Raw genomic sequence first — 12,289 nt, 5'->3', positions numbered from 1 at the left:
GGAGGTGGACGTCGTCTTCATCAACAACCGAACGTGTGACCGAGTACGGAGGTGCTGCCCGTTCGTGGCGCCGAACCGATCATGATCAAGATCTTCTACGCGCTTTTGCAAGCGGCAAGTGAACGTCTACCACAGCAACAAGAGCCTCATCTTGTAGGCTTTGGAATCTCTTCAAGGGTGAGACTCGATACCCCCTCGTTGCTACCGTCTTCTAGATTGCATCTTGGCTTGGATTGCGTGTTCGCGGTAGGAAATTTTTTGTTTTCTATGCAACGTTATCCTACACTTCTTGCCTTTCCTTCAGCATTGTTGCTGCAGTGTTGGCAAATACATTGGCGGTGGCCAGCATCTCCTTTCTTTTTGCTTCTAGAACTTCAGGATCTGCGGCGTCATCTGGAGTTATTGGTTTATTGAGGATTTCCGAGTGCGCGATAGCACCTCGGCCTGCCTGTTCAACGAGCTCATATGCGGACATATATTCCTGGCTTCCGGAAACGTGTCCTTCTCCGGAATCCGGCATGACGCGATAGCGAGGACGCGAGGGCGGAGTCTCCGAAGTGGACGAGCCTAGGAGTCCGACGTCAGTTGGAGTTTCTTCTTCGTCAGCATTCTGCTCCAGCCCAGTTATGGTTGCAAGTACCTGCTTAGGCGGAGCGGATTCTGCTTCAGCTTCCTCATCACCTTCTAGCTCCTTCGTGAGCTAATTGTACTCCTCGGTGTCCAAGGCGGTAGCATCGTCTGAGGTTGGGCTTAGATTTCCTAGGATTGTTTCCTCTTTGTCTCCGGCATCCTCTTGCTGATCCGGATCTTCGCTATCTCCGGTAGCCTCCTGCTGATCCGGGGCGTCGTTGTCTCCGGTAGCCTCAACCTGCATGGGTCTAGCTCCTTCCTGAGGAGGGGTGGTTACTGCGGTATGTGCGAGGAAGTGCACGAAGTGGCACCTTTGCTTCTCTAACACCTGGGAGACCCAGGCGGATCTGCATGGGTCTTCCACCGTAATTTCTTGCTCAGTGGCGGATTGGGTGGGCGTTGAAATTTCCAAATCTAAGGCGGAATCTTCCTTAGGAAGCTCCTGCATCTCAGATCGATCTTCACGATAGCGTCCTGCTCAGCGGCGGTTGCGTCAGCATGACTTACCAAAGCGTTTCCGTCGGAATCGACGGTTTCGCCGATGAAGATGTGTATCCCGCCAATCGGGATGATGGAGAGCTTGACGGGGTCTGTCCTAGCCTGAATCTAGCACTCGTCCTGAGGGACGATCGGAAAGTTGCCTGCGTACAAGACGCGCCCCATGGCGATGGTGTCGTTGATGCCTCCGAAGGTAGAACCCTCCCGTTTCTGGCCTCCAGACGCCGCTGGCCCCACGGTGGGCGCCAACTGTCGTTGCCTATTCGACGGTACCTTGGAGGAGGGATCCTCACGAGGGGATGAAGAAGTAGGGGCCATTGGGCGGAGTGTCCTCGGGACGGTGGTACGCGAGTTACCCAGCTTCGGAACACCTGCTTGATGACAGGGCCTACTGCTACTTGTCTGGAATTATCTGGGCACTTTCACGTTGTTACAATGAGTTGTGGTTGTGCCTCTAGGGCTCCCAGGATACGGCTTATAAAGGCGCTCGGATCTAGGGTTTACACGGAGAGTCCTAGCCGGAATACAAGATGCATAACTACAGAATATTACATTGACGTGCACGTCAAGGATCCACCTTTCCTTATGCGCCATATTGGATCCGGATATTCACGGATTCGATTATCTTCATAGGGTGGTTAAGATCCGGCTCCGGTTACCTGGGCTGGACTTCATCCATCTTGATCTACAACAACTGGGCCGCCCGATGGGCCACATGCCACCATCACCGTCTATGGGCCACCCGGGCTTGCCGGATCTAGGCCACGTTGTTGATCCACCCACAAACACAACACGAGCCATCTTTCGGTAAACTAGCTCTGGATTTTGCATACGACCTCCGATGAAAATATTTTATATGAATACGTATCTACAGAAAAAGTTACTTCCGAATTCAACGGCCTTTGGTCGTTTACCGGTTTTTTACATTCTCAAAAATCAAAAAGGAAAACAAAGTTTTCACGGCTTTTAGATTTCGCTAACTTTTTTAAAGAAGAAGATAGCAGTGGCGCACCAACCCTACTGGTGCACCACTACTATGTTGGACGGCCCCATATACAGATGCGCGAGACAATGGCTCTCAACGTGTGTAAACAAACACATGGGGCGCGTTTGGTTGCCTGCATGTGATTGCTGCAACACTGGCGCAGCGAGATGGGCCTCCCTGCACATCGCGAACGGGCCATGGGCCATGAAAGACGATTTATTTGGTAGCCTATGCGGCCTTTTGCGCACCAGAGAAGGAACCCAGGCCCCATCGTTTAGTTGCCCATTTCTAGCCCAACTTGCACGCAGGAAAACAGGAATCAGCTGTTTGGTTGCTCAAATAACAATTCCATATCTTTAGCACAATTCAAATAGGGTGAGATTACTATGACATAGCATGTTACATACAATCAGAGACCAGTCAGAAGAACAAGATCCTCACGATCAGCATGGTGAGGAAGGAGATGATGTAACCTTTGACCCGGCTGGGACGTACCTCCGGTGGTCCTCCTTGTAGAGCATGTGCTTCCTCCGGCGGCAGCTGTGCTAATGGCACTACCTCATCGATGGCCTGATCTTCCTGGAGCTCCTCTTCCAGGAAGGTGAGTTACTCTTGATGTGCCTCCTCCAATGTTTCATACCCTTGGTAGCCGTTGTTGGACTAGCCACTAACCTGGTCTTGACACACCCTCCATGAGCTATAGATTCCTTGAACCGGTTCGCGAAACACCACATACCACTAGCACGACATAAGAAGAACAAGTAATCGATCACAACCATGAAAGCAATTCAGAAAAGAGCAATAGAACAACACAAGTGCTAGCAGCAAATAATAAACTAAATGGGGCATGCATGATCATTCCAAAAGTGGATCACAAGTTCATCCAACACTACCATGGTGTCATCCTACCACCACAACAAAAGTGGGTGTCATCCTATCACCGCAAGTTCACCATCACCTGAGGGGTTAGTATATACCACCTCATCATAGTTACAAAAGGGGGCCATCAAATGTTTTTCATCCCTAGCTACTGCCAGAATTTACATCATCATCATCACCAGCTCCGTGTATGCATCTCTGAACCACCCCCTCAAGGGCACCACTACACCGGAGGTGGGGGGGCTGGCTGCGTGTATATATAGGCATGGCCCTTTTGTCGCGGGCCGTATTACGACCCGCGACAAAAGGGGTGCTGGCAGGAGGCGCCAGAGCTCAGACCCCTTTTGTCGCGGGTTGTGATACGGCCCGTGACAAAAGGGCGCGATAAAAGGCCCGGCTCGCTCCAAATGGTTTCGGGGCGACGTGGCCAGGCCATTTGTCGCGGGTGCAGGCGCGCCCGCGACAAAAGTCTCCCACGAAAGCCCTGTTTTCCACTAGTGACCTTTGAGTGGTACTTGCCAAGGTAGTTTCTCAGCCAGAGGACGCGGTGTGGCTCGATCATGTCGACAAAGCTGGAACCCTAGGCCTTGTGGTCGACGAGGTGGCTCAGGGCGGCCATGAGATCATCCTCGGCAAAGCCAAGCATGTCCATGACCGCATTGTACAGGTCAGGGTGCATGTCCGTGGGCTTGTTGTCCCTGATGGCATGTGCGACGTCCTTCACAACAACAGTCATGTTGGTGAAGGCCACCAGCTCGTCTTTGGCGAAGGTGGCTCTCTTCCTCTTGCCGGCGCTCACCTTCCCAGGCGCTTCGGCAGCCTTCTCGAGCATCGATTTTGACCATGTCGGACTCCCGGGTTTCGGCATCCTCGGGTGCGGGATTTCTGCAGCCGAACCTAGGGGCTCACTCGGATCCCATGGCGTACTTGCCGGTGGCGAGGCCGAAGGAGAAAATGGTATGCATCTCGTCGTAGTTGACAATGGGCACATTCAGGAACTCCGCGTCCTTTGGGTGATGCTACGATACGAAGGGACAGTGATGTTAGTTCTGCTCGTGGCTGATCAAAAAAGTTAGTGAGGTTCTCACCGCGACGTGCCCGCAGTAGTGCTCACCCTCAAGGATGATGCATTTGGTATCCTTGCACCACTGAGCCCCGCTTAGATCGCGGAGCCTGCTAATGGTGAGCCACCTCTGCCTCCACTTCCTCAGGTGGTTGTACACCGGAGTGGAGCACACGGACACACCACATTGGTCAAAAAGGACCTTCGCCACAGAATTGAGATGGACTTCCTTGAATCCTTTGTCAGTTCTCACTCCGCTCTGGATCAAGCCGCACATCTTCTCCAACACGAAGCTGAACATGAATGGAAGGCATTTCATGGTGGCAGTCCCTTTCTGCCCGGTCTTCAAGGCCCTCTCCGCTTCTCTGTTGTTCTTGTTCTTCTTTGTAGTGGCCAACCTAGCCGCGACCTCTGCCGCTACCTGAGCCTCCAAGTCAGACACAGGCAGAGGGGTGACCGCCACCTTGGAGTCATAGGTGGGTTGTGAATCGAGAACTTTCGAAGCGATCTGAGAGTCCCCAACGCAGACAAGCGCCTGGCTAAAGTCATCACAGAAGGAGTCCTACACACATCGTAGTACATATAACGTGAATCTACTTGAAAGCAAAGACATGTGAATAGCACAAACCGTACCAACAATCATCCTAAATCATACAAGCAGTTCATTGCAACGGTGAATAGCACAAACCCTTGCAATAACATGGCAGGTGAGCACATTCGGGACAAAGTAGCAACCGGAAATGTCGAACCCTAGCAAGATCATGATAGCTCACCACAATCCGAACTAACCCCTGCTACAAGACCAAACCCTAGACAAGATCTGATTACTCCTAACCTAGATATAAACATTACCACGATGCAGGGATAAGGGATGCCTTACAGTCATCGCTGGAGGTGAAGATGCACTGGAGCAGGAAGTAGATGAAGCAGCCCAGATGTACTCGTCGTCGCCGCCGCTACAACAGTCACCGACCGAGATGCGTGCGCCTTTTAGCTGCTTGCCGACGGGAGGAGCAGCTCAAAATTTGGGAGGAGAGTGGAGGAGGGGGTAGAAATAGGCGATGGGGCGCGGCTGGAGGTGACGGAATTCTTCCCGCCCCCCTTTTCACTTTTCACCAATGCGCGCCGCAGCTCCCGCCATCTCCATTCTCGTCTCCGCGTGTGCGCCGAAGATTCCCTTTTGCATCAGCCGGCGTGGAGATTTGCCTGCACCACTGGAAACTACCGAACAGGGCTTTCCTCTAGGGCCTGGCCCGACGCTTCTTTGAGAAGCGGTTCCTGCAAGAACGCGGCTCGGCCCAGGCAACCAAACAGGCCGAAAATTGCTGGCCTGATGCGAGCCAAGGGGCATGCAGCCTACCAAACGTGCCCATGATCTGTCTTCTCCTTATTCCCATGTTATGATTGGTAGAGGCAAATCCATCTCCTTCATCCCCTATCTTTCCTCCTTCCTCCACTCCTCCCTCACTTCTCTTCATTTATCTGCTCCTTCGGCCATTCGCTCGCCGGTCGACGCACCTCCTCCGCAATAGGCTCCACCAACCGGCGTTTATGCTTCTCCCGACCTCCTCTCATCTCCTTCCTCCTCCCTTCTCTCATCCCTTATCCCTCCATCCCCTCCTCTCTCCTTCCTCCTCTTGTGCATCCTCTGTTTCCGGTGCCCCTGCTCCCTCCTTTCTTCCCTCCCCTCCCTGGTCACCAGCCATTACATCCTCCCCGGCCCAGTCCCTCCTTCCCAGCCGTTGTCCACTCCCTCCTCTCCGACACCATGTGGAGCTCACATAGAACGTACCAAACGCGGAACGAAATTAAAACAAAAAATGAAAAAAAAAAACAAAATTTCAAAAATACAGCAGCGACGCACCAAAAATATAGAAGTGGCGCACTAGGTGAATCCCACCCCGGCTCCGGTGATGGAGGGGCGAGGACCAACTAGATATACATAGTTATAATTATTGACATTTTGTGTCGTTAAGGGATCCTCTCTAGTTTTCTTGTTATGTTAGATACAGTTATTGACATTTTGTGTTGTTAAGGAATCCTCTCTAGTTTTCTTCTAAGACGTTTTAGTAGACAAAAGAAAATCATCATTTTCACTTATGTTTTGCACATGGTACGATCTAAATGAAAATTTTAAGAAAAATCTATACCTAATAATAAAGAAAATAAGGTTTCTTGTTGGTCCGTCTATTATTACCCCTGATTTTCCGTCCAAATTACATGGTCTGCCACCGCCAAGTAAAAATAACGTTTTGTCCGTACTGTTTCCTTCCTCCCCTGTCTATCCTGGATTCTTCCGCAACCGACCGCCTCTCCTCAACCTCCAACCCTTCCTCCCGCCCAGGGCTCGAAACGGAACGAGTTGGTACCGAACTCTGCTACCAAATCAAAACGAAACTCGGTCAATTTGCTTTTGATTCTTGCACTCTCCCCACAAAAAACACCCATATATATTCCCGTTCCTCTGTGCACGATTCCCCATCGAGCGAGGATTGATTAATTAGGTCTCGCCGGACTGCTGGTGCTTGAACACGGCTACGAGGACCTCCATCGATAGGAGGACTGATTAATCTCCTGAGGGACCTTCATCGAGAGGAAGATTGATTAATCTCGTGCGGGAGATGGGATTTGGGAACAAAACTAAATATGAGATATTGGATCGACCAACGGGTAGAGCGGGGATCGCCGATTACAAAGCGGGACAGGGAGGGGCGGCGGCGCCGGAAGCTGGCCGTGATGGGGAAGATGCAGAGACGCCAGATGCTGGCCGTGATGGGAGGAGGCGGCGGCGCTCGACGCTGGCCGCGACGGTGAGGAGACGGTGCGCCCGACGCTGCCTGTGACGGGGAAGGCGGAAGCGTCCAATGGTGGCCTGCAAGGAGGAGGAGGGCAGCGTGCGGTGCTGGCCGAGACAGGGAAGGAGACGGCAGGCCGGCAGCGCGCTGCTCTGGATGGAACGGGGGAGGAGAGAGATGCGGTCGGTCTGTAGTCTGTACTCCGTAGGATGGCACAGAGAGAGGCGTGGCTTGGGAGTTGGGACGATGGGTTGTGATCCTGGGAACCATGGAGAATTGCATCGTGGTCGTGGCCCCTTTTTCACCTTTTTTAGGGGGCTATTTTCTATTCCTAACTGCTAAAAAGTGCTTGGATGCTACTTGTTCAACCGAGCACTCGGTTGCAGACCGTCCGATGCGTTTTTGATGAAACAATCACGCGTTACGTCCCGACCGAAACCATCTGGCCCCCGACCAAACCCCACCTGGGTTCTTGGCGCAGCGCCCCCTTCTCTCCCCCCCCCCCCCCCAGGGCCGTTCCCCATTCCCCCGTACATCGTAACACTAGGGTTTCATCGGCGTCGGGCGATTTCGTCGCGGGAGGAGGGGTGCGAGGGAGCAGGCGCTGAGCTCATCGGCGGAGCGCGAGCGCACGCTAGCGGGAGGCGTGCTCATCGGCGAAGGGCGGGCCGCGCAGTAGTGCGGCGAACTCTGCGTCGAGGAGAGAGAAACTACCGGTTGTCCTGCGAGCTCTAGTTCGACGAGCGAGACGAATCGGTCGTGCAGCGAGCCCTGCATCGACAAGCGGGAGGCGTGCGACGGCGGGGACGACATCTTCAGGGAACAGGTGAGCCAACTACTGACTCGTTGGATCTCAATTCATGGCGATTGGGGAGTCCCGCCTCGTGGTTGGGAACTTGGGATTTCGTATTGGTAGGGGTGAATGGGGAGCGAAAAAAGCTTGCAATTCTGGGTGTAATGTTTTGCTCGCGTGGCTTCAGGATTGAGCTCCCGATGGATCTGTCCTTGTTTTGCTATACATGTGGGATCTCGAGACAGGGGTCCTCCAAACAACAAAATTCCAACTCAAGATATGAGAGCCTCTGAATATGTGTTGAATCCATCCAAGGAGGGACACTAGAAAATGTGTAGGCTTCAAAGATCATGGTACGGAGATGTTGCGGGGGAAAAAGCCTTCCCAGATCTCGGCATCACTGCCAACACGACTAAACAACAAACCACCCATTTTGTGGGCTTTGCAGGTTTAACAAATTCCTTATAGACTTCACCAAAGCTCTGTTCCAACTTTCACCACGTTCCCACTGAACCCAAATGTGGAGGTCACTAAGCTATTTCAGCTTGCCTAGCCCTTCTGCCAAGACAAGGGACTTGATGTCGACTACCACCAATGATAGGTCTTCTAGGGATGTCATGTTCAGCATCCAATCATGCACTCACACTCACAGCCAATCACAATATGTAGCACAGAAACACTTCATTTGTCTGAGTAGGCCAAAACTATGCCGCAATTCACTTTGTGCGTTATTTTCGTTCAGTGTTTGCAAAAAAAAAAGGAGTTCTCCTGTTTCTTCAAGGAGATCCTCAACAGGCATCCTCTCTAGACCGAGGGATGGGTGGATGAAGTTTGATCCCTCTAGATGTAGTTTCATCTCAAATCATGTGAAATTGAGATATGAAATTGAGAAGATTTTTTCTGGCTCTGTGGTCTGTGGTAGGGTTGTGCATGTTTCTTATCTATTTTGGTTGCTCCGTTGTGATATGCAGGTTTCTTATATATTTTGGTTGCTCCGTTGGTTTAAAAAGGTAAAAGATATTGCCATTAGTCTGTCGTAATATGAAACATGGAGTATAGGTTCCATTTTTCGAGGGGGGGAAAGCTCATATGTTACTCATAACCAAGGTTTACACCATCCTTCTTAGCTAGATCAATGACAACATATGGCACTGCTTCAAACATGCGGTTACACACATCTGGACTACTAGTATGTTTGGCAAGTGAGTGAGCTACATAGTTCAGCTTTCTCCTAACATGTGAGATAATTCACGGAACAGAGTTTTGGCTTCAGCAATATCCTTCTAAATACTACATCTGAACTACTAGTATGTTTGGCAAGTGAGTGGTTTGTAGCAGAGCTAGCAGAGGTTGCCACCGCCACGAAATTGTCTGACTCCAGTGACAGATTAGTAAACTTCAGTTCAGCAGTGAGCTTCACTCTAGATGTGATTATTGTTTCCAATTGAGTAAAGGTTATTTAGATGTTATATCCTTATATTGCTATCGTCATTGCACACTTTCATAGCTTACACTATGTTTTGGCGCTATATTATACTATGAGATATAGTGCGTCATAATGCCCCATTGTATTAGCTTAACATGCATAACTCTCCTTCCTGAAAAAAAAACTAGTTCTACAACAGATCATGATGCCCACAATCTGAATCTGTTCAATCCCTGCTCGATTTCACCTGATGTTGCATTTTCTCGTGGAGAGAAATGAGTAGAGTGGTGCACATCACCCGCTAGATTTACTTTTTGTTTCATCTTCTAGCTTAGTTTGTTACCGGATTAAACTAAGTTGGGTCATGAACACAGTTAAGTTGTTTACTGAATCTAACTAAGTTGGCTTCTTAACCTATAATGTTATGTTTATTTGTGTGCTCATCTTCTAGTTTAGTTGGTTTGTTGAATGCAACTAAGTTGGCTTCTCAACACATGGTTTCTAAGATGGTCACTGAACCCAACTAAGTTTGGCTCCTCTACCATTTTAAATAGAATTTTATTTGTGTTTTCATCTTATAGGTTAGTTGGTTACTATATATTAGTAAGTTTTCTCATGAAACATGGCTAATGGTTACTGAAATCTAACTAAGTTGAATTTTTCTCAACATTTTGAACTATGTTTTGTTTCTGTGTCTCGACTTCTAGGTTAGTTGGATACTTAATTTAATTAAGTGGTCTCTGAACATGGCTAAGTTTGGTTCCCGAATCTAGCTAAGTTACATACTAACATGAAAATGGTAGTTTTCTCACAATGAATTGAAACCTCTCACTTTTTCATTGCAAATATGAGGTTAAGTTGGCTTCTGAACATGGCTAAGTTTGGTTGCATCTTCTAGTTATGTTAGGTTACCAATGAAACCAATATATGTGTGTCTCATCTTCTAGGATAGTTGGTTTTAAAATTTAATCAAGTTGGTTTCTGAGCACGCCTAAGTTTGCTTACTTAATCTGCCTAAGTTGGCTAGTCAATATTTTTGCTTGAGCTTTATTCTTTATGTCCCGTCTTCTAGGATATATAATTGGTCATTCCTTTGTGTTCTTTTTGGAAAATACTTCGTTCTTGGGAAGTTGTAAGCTTTAGTCATGTGCTTGGATCCATGGAAATTTGTGTCACGGCCCAGTGGTGGATTTGGGAACTTGTGGCCAGAATTGGAGAATAGGAGATGAGAAGAGCAAGCAAAAGATGGGAAAAGAGCCAGAGGGTGAGAATAGCGTTCACGCTTCAATTACTCGGTGCCTCCTTAATTCTGTTACAGAGGTTTATGACAACACCTCGACCCACAGCAGCTAACACGGCCCAACACCAGCCCACCGCTACCACGGCCCAACTCCTGCTTCTACTTGGCACACCGTATCAAGGTTTACTGAACAGAAGATACAGTTGTGAAAATTTGGAGAAGGAAGAAGAACTGGATTTGTTGGTAGTGCAGAACATGGAAGTTGTGTGAGGTGGAGAGAGGGAGAGGGGTACGCTGGTAGTTACTGCGAGTGAAGACGTGGCATGCTATGGAAATCTTACTTTTAACATGTTGGAAACCTAGGAGCATCAAGGTTGTAATCACAAACCTAGGATATGTTTCTTACTCTTTCTATATGGGGAAGTATGCAACTTGATCCTGTTAAGTTGAACTAGGTATGCCACTAACTTGTACTTACACTTCAGCTAAGTTGCATGAACTTAGTTTTGTTGTTTTTTCGCTATGGGAATCTATGGGGTAGGTACAACTAAATTACTAGGTATTGATCTGGAATTTTGGATGATCTAAGTTGCTGCTTCTTTCTTAGTTTTTGTTGTGTTACTTGTATATATATACTCCCAAATAAAACAAGTTCCTTGACTTACATGATTTGGTTGTACCCATACAAGTTATTGTTTTTGTTCTCTATCCCAATTGTATGTAAAATTCAGTCCCTCTTTGTCCCATACATGCTATTCTTTCTTATTTTTGTATCCTATTGCTTTTTAGTTTACTAGTGTTGTTTTTCTGGTTTTACTACTGCATTTTCTGGTTCTTATAGGTGAGCTAAGTTGCTCCAAGTTCTAGGTTTGGTTTTTGCAGCAAAACACTCAAGATTTGTTTCTGGGATGTTTCAATAGGTTTTCTCACATGGTCCAACTATTGTTCTTTCAGCTATAGAACAAATTAATGACTAAAGAAAATGCCAAGCACTCCTCCTTGCTTTTTTTTTTCTGCTGTAATTAGCTGCTTTGTAAGCCCTACAGTAGGTCTAGCATCATTCCTAGGTGTTACAGGTCCATAGTTGACACGTATTGGCTAAGATGGTTTTTTTTTGCACAAAATAGCTAAAAGAAGGTGTTGGTGCTACCATAAGATGCCGTCTTTTTGTTGGGATGACTAGGACTGAAGAGTTTGCATCTTTGAACTTACCATGGAGCTTTTCCAATGAGGTATAAATCCACCTGTAACAATTGTGCTTTTTGTTTCATCAGCATGCCTAAGTTGTGCTAATGGTTTAGTTAAGATGTTTTTACTAATATGCTTAAGTTGGATACTGAAATTAGTTAAGTTGTTTTTTGTGTCAATTTAAATCTAAGTTGCATACTAGTAGCTTAAGTTATTTTAAGTCGCTTTTACATAATCTCCTTTGTTGCTTCACACATGTGCGGAGTTGTTTACACATAACATCCATCTGTGGAGAGTGTTCTTTTACTAACCGTCAGTGGAGAGTGTTGTTTTTAATACATTAGTTTGTTACTCCATGCATGTGCTAAATTGTTTACACGTAATGGGCGATCAATGAAAATTGTTCTTTTCCTAAGTTACCTTTTTACGTAATGTAGACCCGAGGCGAGGAGCAACTCACTTGCAAGCAGGACCAACTTCAATATACGCAAGGAAATCAATACATTGTGTGCAACTGAAAACTGTGTTTGCCTTAACCTGGAGATTTTCTATAAATTTTGTACTAACTTGTATATGTGTCTTTTGCATGAAACATGGGGTTCCCAATGTATTTATGTTGATCCAGGTCTGTTATATTTGTTGCATGCACCTGTGGCATCAAAGTTTAGTTAACTGTAGGGGCTCCATGGAGATTCTTGGAGAAACGAGGAAGAAGAACTGAATTAGTTTGTCATGCACAAATATCTGGGCAAGAGGGGAGTGAGAGAGTGGTTAGTTTTTGACTCGGTGTGG

At 47.8% G+C, this 12,289-nt stretch overlaps 1 long non-coding RNA gene across 1 annotated transcript; it reads left to right on the top strand.

The window, feature by feature from the left end:
- Window positions 1-7,627: 7,627 nt before the first annotated feature.
- On the top strand, window positions 7,628-12,289 carry LOC124649306. Its single transcript, XR_006986603.1, has 3 exons — window positions 7,628-7,676; window positions 11,437-11,541; window positions 11,935-12,289. It is a non-coding gene; the product is annotated as an uncharacterized LOC124649306 (long non-coding RNA).

This window comes from Lolium rigidum, chromosome 4 (genome assembly GCF_022539505.1).
Source record: "Lolium rigidum isolate FL_2022 chromosome 4, APGP_CSIRO_Lrig_0.1, whole genome shotgun sequence".
Taxonomy (NCBI): Eukaryota; Viridiplantae; Streptophyta; class Magnoliopsida; order Poales; family Poaceae; genus Lolium; species Lolium rigidum.
The sequence above is the reverse complement of the archived record's forward strand: the minus strand, read 5'-3'. Positions and strand labels throughout refer to the sequence as shown.